Source organism: Larus michahellis, chromosome 10, assembly GCF_964199755.1.
Source record: "Larus michahellis chromosome 10, bLarMic1.1, whole genome shotgun sequence".
Classification (NCBI taxonomy): domain Eukaryota; kingdom Metazoa; phylum Chordata; class Aves; order Charadriiformes; family Laridae; genus Larus; species Larus michahellis.
The window spans coordinates 13,773,853-13,786,105 of NC_133905.1; the positions used below are offsets into that span (position 1 = coordinate 13,773,853).

Below are 12,253 nucleotides of genomic sequence, written 5' to 3' on the forward strand. Positions count from 1 at the left end.
GGAAAACTGAATGTGCTGGGTAATAGCTCTAGGAAAGGAAATAATAATGAACGTGCTTTCAGCCTTATAGTCTGAGTAGCGGTTAATTACGGCTTGGTTCGAAACTGTAGGGCCTTTCTTCCTCCACTGGCATTCAGCAGCAAAGCGGAAGCTCCCCATTTGCCTGGTGTGTGAATGTTTGTGTCTCAGAGCTGTTGGCTACTTGAATCTGGAGAAGTGCCACTCATTCCAGGTGGAAACTTGCTCAGTTGGAAGCGCTGTGTGTCACTGTGTAAGAGGATTACTTGGATGTTGGCTTACTGCTTGTGACTTCTAGATCACTCCTTCAAAGACAGGATTTGTTTGTGATCTCCAAGCATCCCTCTGCTTCTCAAGATCCATAGAAAATAACTGTCCTCCTTCCTAGGCTCCTTATAGCCTGATGTGTCTGCCACCATGTCTTCTTACTCTTTCCCTAAATCTCCTCTGAAGATCTGCTATGTCCTTTCCTCCTTTATTATCTCCTGGTTTCCTTCCATCCCGGTTCCTTTCTCCCTTTCTGCTCCTTCTTTGTCTCTCTGCCAGCCCTCTCCTTAGACACCTCCTTCTCTTGCATTCATTGGGCTTCTCATACCGACAGTGCTCCTCTCTGCGTGGAAACCCGAACAATTAAAACTTAAGCAATTGTTCTGAAGTCATTTGAAAAACGGAATTAGCGCAATTGCCATTTGACGGTAGATTTAGTGGTGTCTTTTAAAAGATGAGCACACTCTGCTCTCCTTGAAGTTGCACCTCAGAGATAGTTTGCTAATTTTGCAGCAGAATAAAATGACAACTTTTTCATACATACAATGTGGGTTATAATTATTGCAGCATTTTGCTTGAGATTTTTCCTTTTTCTTGTGTAACAGTAATATTTAGGATGGAGTACTATTGACTTGACTTTTCATAAGAACATGACGAATACAAAAGCACCAACTGGATACTTGAACAAAACTTATAATAAAGTTACGTTAAAAGTCATGGGCACCTGCCCAGATCTCTCCCTTGCAAGCAGGTTTTGGAAGACGAGGTATTACCCATTTCTCTCTCATTTCAGTGAGAGCTTTCTCTTGCAGTTGTGCAAAACTTCCGGAGTGTACTGTCTTTCAGAAAGCGTGTGAAGATGTGTTGTGTGTGTTCCCTGAGTGGGTACATGGGGGCTGAAAATAACACCAGCGAATGTCTGGTAAGGCAGCAATGCCATTGCTTATGAAATCTGCTGCAAAGAATATTTCTGCATGAAGCAAATCTGCCCTCCTTCACTTGCTTGATATTGTAAAGAGATTATCGTGGCCTTACAAGAAGGTTAAGATGTCATGAAGTTTAATATACTCTGAAAATAGTCCTGTTAAAGCCACTGTTGCTTGTGATTGATGATGCAGGTTATGATGGTAGTTCTAAATCTTGTGTTTGTGTGTGCAAATTGCTATTTTCCAGCCTTTTCAAGGTTGCTAACTTTATCTTATGGTGCAGCCCATATTTAAGGAGTTCATGTTGCATTAGCCTTTGATTAAGGGGAAAGTAACTTTGATGATAAAATGCCACTAAAAGTGGTTCTGTGGACTAGCTTGGAATAATATATTAATCATTCTTCATGACTGAGAGTGTATTTTGGACATGAGGGTCACCCTTTGAGGATTAATATTCTGAGATAAACAGCTAATGGCTGTTGGATGATGATGGTCGAAAGCAACTATTATGGTATTCTAAAACTGTTCATTACTACAATAGAGAGTCGCTAAACTGAGTAAGTTTTAAGCTGTTGCTTAAATAGCTAGGTCAAGATGCATCAGCCTTGATTCAAAGGCATTATTGAATGATGGTTACACAGAATCACAGAACAGTCGGGGTTGGCAGGGACCTCTGGAGCTCATCTAGTCCAAGCCCCTGCCAGAGCAGGGTCACCCAGAGCAGGCTGCACAGGAACGCGTCCAGGCGGGTTTGGAATGTCTCCAGAGACGGAGACTCCACCACCTCTCTGGGCAGCCTGTGCCAGGGCCCTGCCACCCTCAGGGTAAAGAAGTTCCTCCTCATGTTTAGGTGGAACTTCCTATCCTCAAGTTTGTGCCCGTTACCTCTTGTCCTGTCCCCGGGCACCACTGGAAAGAGCCTGGCCCCATCCTCCTGACACCCACCCTTTAAGTATTCTGTTGATAAGATCTCCCCTCAGTCGCCTTTTTTCCAGACTAAAAATTGCTGATACTTCCCCACTGCCTGCTCTGGCAGAGGCAGGTCCTGGCAGTCGTTTGTTGCCTATTTGACCTTTTTTTTCCCCCATATTAATGGAACTTTCTGCACCCTTTAGGTTAGCAACTAAAATAGCCAGTTGGCGGTTTTATTGAAGTCCCCTGCAAATAGCGAAGGAAACATGTATTTTCCAGATATTGTGAGGAACACTTCACAGCTGGCTTATGTTTGTAGGTGGGAGTCGCTGTCTGCTGCTTATCCTCTGGGCTTCAGGTTTCCTTTCGTCTCTCCTCTTTTCCTTTCTGCAGCACTGCTGTCAGGTGAGCTTAATGGCACAGAGGAAAAGTATATTGTGAGGGCAACTCCTGAACTGCTAAAAGATGGAGCCTTCTCATGGATGTAAAAGTGGTAGAGTCTGAAAGCAAAAGAAGTATGTCTGAGATAAACTACTTCTATTTAATAAAAAAGAGGGAGAGCCTTAAACAACAAAGATATAGGTAGCTGCTGTCAGAAGCACTACTTAAAAGGAATGAGAAACTGTCTTATGGAGGGATTAGTGTGCTGAGAAATAAACTGCTGAATCACTGGAAGCAAGCAATGCGGAGTCTAGAGGCTCTGCAGAAAATAAAATGGCTGCTGTAATTCAATTAAAATCACAGTAGGATTTGCTGTTCGAGATGGTACATCCGTCATCCCGTGTCTCGTGGTGGCTGGTGCCTCAAGGGATACTTAAGTGGGTGTAAAGCTCCTGAAGAATGCCAGAGTGACAGTTCTGGAATGACATGATTCTCTGTTTATTCATAGACAGATGCGTTTTCCCCAACACACCTATTGAGTTTGGGCTGCTGCTTGGTCTTCGTGCATTTGATGCTTTTTAGTAGATTGTTAATCTGAACTGAGAGTCGTAGTTTATCCTACAAACTGGAAGAGGAACACCATATGCTTTCTTGCAGATAAATAATCAATTGCTAACAAGATAATGTTGAGGATAACCAAATTCAATGAGATTTATTGTATTTAGTATCTTACAAGTATTGTGGATATAGGCTGGACTTCTAAAATCAAAAGCAACTTTTTACCTCCTTTCCAAAATTTCTTTTTAGGAAGCAATTTAAGGTAGGACAGTTGCTCAATTTGCTAGAATACATAGGTTTAAAAGGCAGGCTGTTGGTGATGGTTGTCTTCTGGGATCCAACTGTACGAAGGGAGGACAGTGGGACTTCTGGGATGCATCCCTGGCATGTGTGTCGGGGAGCCCGAGACCCTCAGCCTGGGCAGTGGGGTCATCTCCAGCTGCTTTCCACTGCCTGGGGCTGCAGCTCCCAACCCTGCAGGGGTTGGGAGCTGCAAATCAAACATTTTAAAGATTTTTCTTTTAATTGTTTAATGATGCAGTCATGACACTGATGGGATGAGTGGCAAGAGAACTTGAATAGCCTCATTTCGTCAGTGATACCCACGGTACAAATTAGAAAGGGCCTGAAACGCCCATAAAAGGAGCCCTGTCCTCAAGTGAAGGAGAAGAAATCAGGTTTGAGATGACTGTCAATTTTACATTAAACTGCACCAGTTTTAGTTGATTTTCAGTAAGCAAAAAAAAAGTAAGCATTTCTTGCTAGAGGTGGGATGAGGTATAGCAATGGCTTTGACCATTACTGAAATGATTTCTTTGCCATCAAATCTTGAGTTAATCATTTGAAATGTCTTGAATATGCCCTTAGCAATTTTCAATAGCATCAATTAACATTTAGGAAATTAATTTCAGACTACTAGAATATTAAACATTTACTTTAGAAATGTAAATGAGGTGTACCAACTTGGCATCTCGCATGCCCCTTAACCCAAACATTCGTAAGGCAAAAAAAAAAATGCTCAAGTCAGCAAATGTGAAGGTGTGTTTTGATCCTGAAATTAGGAAACATGAAATGATTGCTGCCAGTTTTGATGCCACACCAACATACTCAAGTTCTCTGCTCAGATTCATGGAGCAGGACCACTTTGAAACTGAAAAAAGCGATACCTCTGACTAGAAATTAGGAAATCCAAAACTAAACTAATGTCTGGATGAAACACCAGAGCCTTTTTACCACTCATGGTTCCTTGTGGCACGCTTTACCCTTTTTCTCTTTTTCTTTTTAAAATCTTCAATTCCCCAGAAATAAACAACTTAAACAGAAACTAAGGTGCTTCAGGAAATCTGTAATTAGTTGAAATTAATCTTTGCTTTGCGGATTAAAATATTTAGTCTAATCTTTACTAGAACCTAATTCTGTCACCCTTTTATTGCTATCAATACAAAATATTATAATATGATTCTGCAAAAAAGTGTTGCAGCGTGACTTATTCTACTTGAGAAGTGTTTGCCTGGTCTGTCTGTCTTTACCTATATTGGTCTTGGGTGCGTGTTTGCATCCCTTGCCCTAACAAAAGTGCTTTGGCAAACTGATGTCTTGCTTCAAAGGATGAATCTGCCGACTGAGGGAATTAGAAATATTTTGTAGGGTGAATTTTAAAGTCTATTTTGAATTTTGATTCCTAGTTTCGTAGGAGCACAGCTGAAGTTAGTGCCTTTGTTGAGAAGGAAAATATCTTTTTGTTTTGCCTAATTCATTCAACCTGATCATTGTACCGATTTATACTATCTTAGGAAGAACATCTTTGCCTCCCTACTTGGAAACATCTTCTGTTTCAATTTCTCATAATCTTACTTTTTTTTGTAACTGATAACTTCCTGTATAACATGTTGCATGCAAGTTTTGTTTTCGTGGAATAGCTGAGTTTGGAAGGGATCTGTAGAGATGATGTAGTGCAACTGCCCTGCTCAAAGTTTTGTGGTACAAAGTTATTTCAGTACGTACTGAGTGGCAGCTGTCCTCAATACACCATGTGGCATAAAGAAGGAATCAGAATATGACTAATTTTTTATGTTTATTTTTTGGTCTCCAGTATGGAATTCCTTCTGGGCTTTTTTCATCACTTCAGCTCCCCTGCCACTTTTAAATCTTTTAGAAGCTATCACTTTAGTCACACAACCACTATTTTCATTCCTCTTCACGTGAAACAACTCCTTTCCATCAATTCTTTCCTGTAGCACTATTAGGTCTGTGTTTTCCTTTGTACTTCTGATTCATTACCAGTTAGGAGCACACAGCAATGTATGTTAGTTGTCACTTACTGTAATGTACTTATTTCAATAGCTTAACTGCCAAATATTAGTATTCCCTGAATAAGAAGCCATACAGCTAGTAAACTGTATTTCATGCACTACTGAAGTTAATGGGAATCTGGATCAGCTTTGTGGTGCCCTACTTCAAAGTAGTTCAAAGATCTCTTATTTCCTCATTTTCCTCTTAATCTTCGTTCCTCTCATTCCACAAGAATTATCACAATTCTACTGTATCACCTGCTTTGATACGTGAGATGTGATCTTCAGCACAGTCCTTGAAGTCTTTTTTTTTTCTTCCACAGGAAGCAGACGGGGAAAAAACTGTTTTCAGGCTGAACAGATGTGTCCTGATTTTCTTTGGTTTTGTTTAGGTTTTGCCCCAGTCTGTTATCCTAGAATTAAAACACCTCTTCAGAGGCTGATGATTAGAGCTACCTCTTTTCTCCACCTGTAAAATGTCACTATAGCATCACTTTCGCTTTTTCTTGATGACTTTTTTCAGAAGGTACGCAGTGCTGTAGCTGCAGTAGGCTGCACATTAAGTTAGGCCACTTGAGCACAACTTTAGCCTTCACCATTGACAGTCTCCTATTAGTAATTCTTCTTTTTGATAGTGCTACAAGAGTATATCGCTCACAATTTCTTTTTATACATCAAGATCTTAAACTTTCCAATCTTTTGAGCTTTCTAAATGGCTTGCATGCTCTTGGGACCAGCTTGTATTGGTTCCGACTCAGCATGGCCTTGCTCAATGTGCTCCTTGTTCCCACCAACATGTGTGAAAACCCACCCTTGTTACTCTATTATTGTTTTTCCTTTATCCTTGGCTTCTGTTGCACTTTAATTGTACACCATTTTATAGCCAGCTACTGTCTGTCTTATCAATTTGTAACGGGGGTTATATTGATTAGCTTGGTTAGGTTTCTTTTTAAACTGGAAGGATATTGGAAGGGATTGACTGACCCACCGAGGTACAAGCCCCTCACTTTCTGGCACTCAGCAGTGCATGTTTTTTTTTTTTCCGCATCTTTTTGAGACTTCCGTGTTGTGCGCTAATTACAGTTGCCATTTAATTAAGATGTGCCCAAGCTGGGGATGGATGTGGTTATAAGCAGGCCCTGAAGTCTCAGCTGTTCCCATGGAGAGGATCCCGGGCGACACGCGGGACGTTGTGCCCTAAAGCAGAAGGGCTTGTGGCTGCGGCACGTGGAGGACAGATGGGTGTGCCCTTATTAAAATTCATCTACTGGTTTTCGCAATTAATTGCGTTAGTGTGAACTTTGTGTTTCTAAGCAGGTGTAAGTGGCCTTTTTATAAAGACCTCTGGAGGCATCTGTCTTGAATCGTGGACCTGGGCTTGCTCTTTCAGCTGCTGAGAGAGTCTGCAGCAGCTCAGCGTCGTTACGCGGCGTTACAAATAATTTCAGACAGGAGATGTGCTACTTCTCTCTCCGGTGGCACATTGCTCACATCTGGAAGTTGCTTTGGTTTTCAGACAAGTGTAGATCCGGATGAGGTCTGGGCATCCCTGTCTTACGCTGTCTCTCTGTTGCTGTCAGAACTCATCACCTTCGTCTGCCAGACCGTGCGTGTGGCACGCGTGTGAAGTAACTTTGTGGGGTTCTGCACAGCGAATCTCCCAAGAAGATGCTGTCATCTTTGCTGGATTGCCATTTCTTTGTCTTTGGTGCTTTCTGCAACTTACTCTAAGTCACAAATCGTATTGTCTCTGCTTCTTGTGTGAGCCTGGCTCTGCTCAGTGACCTGCAGCTCTTGCACTCTTGTAGGCTTTTGGGTTTGCTTTTGAGACCCTCCCCACCACCCCCCATACCCTGTGTTTACCATATGCATTTTAGAGATACTTTTCAAGTATTTTTATAACCCCTTGTGCTGTATTTTCAACCCAGATAATTGTACCAAGTTCACCCCCTGTAGTGATACACAAAGCGGTTACAGGCTTTTTGTTCTTCTGCTACAGCCGGTAGCAGAAAAAATCATCCGTTTCCAGATGACTTTCATTTTCCTTCCTAAGCCATTTTCTTGTAATTCTGCATTCCAGTGCTCTCTCTGTACTAAAGCTCTTTATGCTGTGGTGTATTTTTAACTAATGATGTGTCACCATACCAGCTTGGTTTTCTTGTATCTATTCTGTAAACAACTAAAGTTCCTTCTGAGGGGGAGGAGGAGAAGAAGAAACGGTGCCAAAGAGTTACAAGTCGTGTTCGTCCTCATGCAAGCAAAAGAGATCAGACTGGCCTAGGACCAAATTAATTAAACGTTCCATTTAGTGGAAGATGTCAGTTAGGAATAGATAATACTTTCCATCTGAAGTGCTTCACTGGTAGAGAATAACGTCTCTGTGTGAGCAAGCGGCTTCTGAATGATACACAAATGTCAAAGCACTAGGAAAAGTTTTAGGGCTGAGACTTTGCTGGTGAATGTTATCTCTTGGCAGGTTTTTCAGCTCCAACTTTTCCATTAAGAGGGGCAGCGTCAGCAGAGTGCTTTGGGATTACAGGAGCCAGAAGGACCAAAGCATCATGGAATCAAAGGGAAACTCAGCGTAGTTATTCTTGTTGGCGGATTGCAGTGCCAGGTCCGTGAGGAGCAGGAGAATGTGCGGGCTGAGAGAATAACAGTGGACCGAGTAGCTCTTACATTTATATTTAATGAACCGCTAATTGTGACATACAATGAGGAGAGGAGAGTAAACCTTCTGGGATTATGTTTGAGAAAAGAGTTAGGAAAAGGACTTGGTCAAAGTAAAGCAATATATTGACAAGAATATTTTTTCTTTTTTTTTTTCTTAGCAAAGAGTGGTGGGGGGAGGAGGAGCCTGGAATGCTTTCCTATTTATAGTTTTCTGCACTAATTGAATGTAGTTGTAGTTTCCGAAACTTTTTTAATATATATTTATTAAATTTTATATTAGTATATTTATTTATATTTATTATATAATATTATATATTATTATATTTTATTATTTTTTTATATATATATAGTCAATAACCTGGATATACGTATTCTTAGGCTGCAGAAACGTTAATTTCATATATTGTAGATTAGGTAACTTTAATAACCATTTACTGATGTAATACTGCCCTCTGCTTAAGGAATGCCAAACTTCATTGCATAGCTGTACGCTTAAAACATATGGGAGCAAGAAGTATGTGTATTTTTATCTAGGATTTTGGATCATGAACAGGTGTGGAAGGCTGGCTCCCTGGCATTTGTGGGAGCGCTACTGGATCAACTGTATCGCAGGTGGATCCTGTTACCCATCTGGTGGTGTGGGATTCTCCTTATGGCTATAAAATAATATGAAATGCTTGTTATTCTGCTCTAAAATGTTTATGTAATAATTTCAGTTTATTCTAAGAGTCCTGACTAGGGATTGTTAGGCAAAAGAATGAAGCTTATCTACATATCCATGAAAAGCAAAATGGATCATTTTGATTAATCTGCTTGAAATAAATACCAGAAAAGATGAAAAAATTATTTACTCGTCATCCGAAGTGACTTAGTGCACTTGATTCTGCCACTGCACACAGACACGTTGGTTTTGCTTGTAGCCACTGTAAGCATATCTCATGTGGGACAGCAATATCTTGAATTACCATTTTCAGAGAGGATGGAGAGGAGCAGTCCTCCCTTCCACTTGCTCTTTTTTTCTTTTTCTGGGATCAGCTTGTGGTCCACTTCATAGGCCAAAAATGTTTGATCTTCTAGGGTATCTCCATAGCATTGTTTTTTATCCCATAAATATTTTTGTTTAGTTTTAACTGTGCAAACCAGAGTCCACTTCTCATGCTCTGGCCCCAGTTCTGGCCAGCGTGTTGTGGTACCTTGTGTGCACCCTGATGCCCTCTGCGCCAGGGGCAGACGGAGCTTGAAATGACGAAATACTTGGGAGATACCTAAAGTAGGTTAGAAATGCAGATAGAGGTGTTGATACGCAGTCACCACAGCACAGAGACATCTGGCAGGATTTTGGGTTGCCGACTTGAGTGAGAAATACCAGAGGCACAAACGTGATCACCACTTGTCTTGTGGGTTTTTCCCTCCAAGTTCACCACGTCACTTCTCATTTCTCTTGATAGAGCCTCAGCTTGCAAGCGCTCAGGCATGTCCCAGCCTTAACCAAGGAATTAAGCCATCTGAGCTGGAAGAGATTAAAATATTAACAAGAGTATAATCAAGATATTGAGTCCCTGACAGCTGTCTGCTGCTCGCTAAGGTATAACCCCACGCCAGCGGAGGCGAAGGGGGTTGTCTGTGCAGGAGGAGGGTCAGCTTCCAGAGCCCTCCCCACATGCTCCAGGGGTCTTGTAGGACCTCCCTGAGCAGCATCCAGCCATACTGTGCACTCGGCTGATGTAAATCCATGTCACCCGACTAGCTGCACTGGAGTGACGTTGGTCTGTCCAAACCAATCATCTGTCCCCTCTTCTGCCAGTGGTGCCGCATGGAAAAAAAGCCAATTTCAGAACTCCCTCCTCAAAGTCCGGGGTTAGTAACACAAAGTGACAGAGTTAAAACTCTGCATTTTATATAAATATTAGATGTGATATGTTCTGCTTTATTAAGAAAATCTGTTTGGCATTCTGTTACAGAAGAACTAATTGGGTCCGTAGTGAGCACATAAATTAGGGTTGCCTTATGCAGCACAACTAATTTATGCACATCAAGGTTTTAAAATGTTCTAGGCGTCTTTAGAAGAGATGTGCACTTTTGGTAAGTTAAAAAGTGGTAAAATGGCTAAAGATGTATGTGTATTTGAAGCTTTTTCCCAAAACATATACATGGAATTGTACATTAAGTAGACTACTAGGTAATATATAAGGTATGTAGGATAGAGTGTTTAAAGCTCCCTGCTGTTCTCCATTTATCAGACCTGACCAGATAATTCACAACTTGTAATTATTGGGCTAATTTGGCATGATTTCCTTATAATGGAATGTGTGATGATTAATATCTTATATTTTCAAAATGAATCAGTGAATATTTGTCTCTATAAAGATACAGAGGAAAGCACTGAGACATGAAAAGGTATGGGTGAGTGTGATGTCATAATTTTTTTTTTTTTCCTCATGCTAATAATTGGAGAATGGTCCCTGAACTACACAGCAGACTTTTGTCCTAGCTGAAATTAGGTGAGTGTCCGATGCTCCTGGAATCCTGAAACACGGGAAGAAAGGGAAGGTTAATGGCTCATTTCTGCAACAACCAGGATAAGAAACCCCAGTACATACTTTCATGAGTAAGAAGCAGAAAAGAAGTGGCAAAGGGATTTGCTTTCCCTAAGAAACACAGGAAAGTATCCCGGAGAAATGTGCTTTGCATCCTGCAGCGTGGTTGTGGGAGGATGTGGCCAAGCTGCTCCCGGGTTCCTGGGGCTGCACGAACGGGACACTTCCCAATTTCCCTGCAAACTGAAGTGCACCAAAGGTGCATCAAATATTATGGGAATATCAAAAGCTAACTTCTGGTACTGCAAGCTTAGAACATTATTCTTTTTAACAAAGTATATGGACTAATTGGTGTGTCTAGCAGAGAAAATTGGTGTTTTGTAGATGTCTGATCCATTAGGAAATACAGAAAGCCTCGGAGCTTAGCTTGTGGGAGCAAACGTATGCAAGGTAGGGCTTTAGTTTTATCACGATAGAGTCACAGGAAGGTGAGAAGGTTTCAGGAAGAAACCTCAGCAAGAGGAAAAGTATTGGAACTGAGTTTGGAATGTGGGTCTCTCCCTTTGGATGGAGCAGGGGGTGGATAGTCACTGCTAGGAATGCCTTCAGTAGAGTAATGGTTTAAGGTCCCTTAAGATCCTGCCTTCTTACAGCCCCTGCAATACGCCATGGGAGCCAGACCATGTCGTGAAGGAATGGCATCCCTGGGCAGCAGGCTGTGCGGAGAGATTGACTGAGAAGTACTTACAACTTGACTGGGTTTCAATCAGAAATGCTTTGGAGCACAGAAATAACATGGAATTTAAGTGTACTGTGTGTATGCAGAGGACTGTGTTAATGGAAACTGGGGCCAAAGTGCAGTCCCTTTCTATATTTCCATTTAAGTGGTATGAGAAGTTGCCCTCGGATTTTTGTTTTAATTTTTCCCCTCTTGAGAGGGGTCTGGCTCCTTTAAAGCAGGCTACAGTCCCTTCCTGGGAGCTAGATGTCTCATCTCAGCTCCATGTATTGTTTCATATGCATGAAGATATTAGATAAAATATAGAAAAATAGCCAAAATGGAAACCCAAGGTTTCCAGCTCTCGGGAGAGTGGTCTGATGACCACATTGCAGTGGCAGCGAGTGCTGTAGCCTGGCAGTAGTGTGTGACCCAGCCCAGTTAACTTCTTGAGGACCCTCTGGGTCACAGCAGCGGGAGGGAATAAAATCATTTGATATTGGACATTCCTCTGTAATGTGGTAATAGGGGCTGTAATGGCTTTAGAGTGGAAGGGCTCGGCATCGATCACGCGTTGGATGAGGTACCATCTCGACTTTCTATGGAAAGTTTCAGCTAGTGTGGTTTTCCTGCCAGCGTTTTCAAAGGGAGACGATAGCAACCATTGTTCACTTAAATGTAGCTTTATTGGGGAGAAATTTTCTGAGAATCGGGAACTCAGCCCAAGCGAGATGCAAAGACTGCCAAGTCTGCGGTCTCGGAGGGGTTTAGTTATGGATGCACCAACTCTTCAGCATAGCGATGTGTGAAGCACTTTTCCTGCCCAGAAGCAACGTTGTCGATGTATTTGGAGCTTCAATGCTAAGTTTTACCTCCTAGGCAAGCTTTTCGCTAGACTGAAGTTTTAAGAATCTGAACTGGGGAGTTAAGTGCTTCCATCATATATGGAGCACTGTCCTTTCAAAAACTAGA

General features: G+C 41.7%; 1 protein-coding gene across 4 annotated transcripts in view; it reads left to right on the forward strand.

The window, feature by feature from the left end:
• The window catches only part of LOC141749207 (contactin-4), a 347,767-nt gene that overhangs the window by 42,578 nt on the left and 292,936 nt on the right, over window positions 1-12,253 (forward strand). The window lies entirely within an intron of this gene.